The sequence below is a fragment of the Austrofundulus limnaeus genome, unplaced genomic scaffold, assembly GCF_001266775.1.
Source record: "Austrofundulus limnaeus strain Quisiro unplaced genomic scaffold, Austrofundulus_limnaeus-1.0 Scaffold344, whole genome shotgun sequence".
NCBI classification, from domain to species: domain Eukaryota; kingdom Metazoa; phylum Chordata; class Actinopteri; order Cyprinodontiformes; family Rivulidae; genus Austrofundulus; species Austrofundulus limnaeus.
The window spans coordinates 1,206-2,668 of record NW_013952746.1 but is presented as its reverse complement, the minus strand read 5'-3'; the positions used below and the strand labels follow the sequence as shown (position 1 = coordinate 2,668).

The window sequence follows — 1,463 nt, the reverse complement described above, 5'->3', positions numbered from 1 at the left end:
ATCTGAGGACCACCAGGTCAGATCTGTGGACCAGGTCAGGTCTGTGGACCAGGTCAGGTCTGTGGACCAGGTCAGATCTGTGGACCAGGTCAGGTCTGTGGACCAGGTCAGGTCTGTGGACCAGGTCAGATCTGTGGACCAGGTCAGGTCTGTGGACCAGGTCAGGTCTGTGGACCAGGTCAGATCTGTGGACCAGTTCAGATCTGAGGACCTCCTTCCTTTAAGCTGGTTTCTGAGATATTTTGCTAACAGAGTTCTGGTTGTTGCTGCTGATGTGTTTATTTATGTATTTGTACATCATGTTCGTAGTACTGAGTCCACAAATTTAAAAGTTTTAGAAAGTTTTTATTGTAGCAACTAAGTTTGATGGTAAAAAGTTAAATAATACAGAAACAGGTTTTATTGATTTGAAGTTATTTCTGAATTATATCCAACAAAATGTATAATATCTTGTATATATCATAGTATAATATATAAATGAGTATTTATTGTTTTTATTCCAGTCCAGCAGCTCTGTCTGCCTTGTTTAATCTGTTCTGTTGTTGTTCTAATCTAACACTTTTTCTCACAATAATCTCAGTTCCTCTTTTATTTCAGACCAAAGTTTTGAAAGTCACCCTGCCAGTAAAAAGTCACGTCCTTCATGTTGCATCAACTCGTTCAGCTCTCAGGAAGGATACAGTCACACAAATAAAAGTCATGTTTTGCAGAATATATCTCCCAAACTGAGCTGTATTTATAAGGAAACATGGTGGAAATAATGTTACTTTAAATCTTCCTGCTGCACTAAAACCACTAACGGACAGAAACAAACATTTTCATGAAAAACCTTCATTAAACCTTTGGTCAGATGGTTTAATTTGAGCTCATTGTGCTGCGAAGGAGAAAAAAGAAGAAGAAACATTAAAACTGCGTCATGTTTGACTCATCAGGAGTTCACTTTGAGTTTGAATGATGTCCAGAAAATATTCCACTGTTAAACGGAACCTTACAGGTTCAGGAGGGTTTATTCTCTAAATAACTGTTTAAACATGATTTAATCTTGAATCTAAGACTTTTCATTCATATTTAACTGTCAGAATGAGCAGTTTGTTGTTTTATGGCTGCTGCTTCTGCAGGACTCAGCAGAGCCAGTGACCTCTGTGTGACCTCTGTGTGACCTCTGTGTGACCTCTGTGTGACCTCTGTGTGACCTCTGTGTGACACTTAGTGTTTGTTTTACACCGCATGTCCTTCATGATGCAGCCTGGGTTCAGACCTGCAGCCTTAGGGTTACAAGACTGGGAAACTACTAACCACGTTACTGCACAGAGTTACTGCACAGAGTTACTGCATCGAGTTACTGCACAGAGTTACTGCATCGAGTTACTGCATCGAGTTACTGCACAGAGTTACTGCACAGAGTTACAGCACAGAGTTACTGCACAGAGTTACTGCACAGAGTTACTGCACAGAGTTACTGT

General features: G+C 40.3%; 1 long non-coding RNA gene across 1 annotated transcript in view; it reads right to left on the bottom strand.

The window, feature by feature from the left end:
• Positions 1–1,463, bottom strand: part of LOC106527858 (uncharacterized) — a 9,072-nt gene that overhangs the window by 6,484 nt on the left and 1,125 nt on the right. The gene's annotated exons all lie outside the window — the stretch shown is intronic.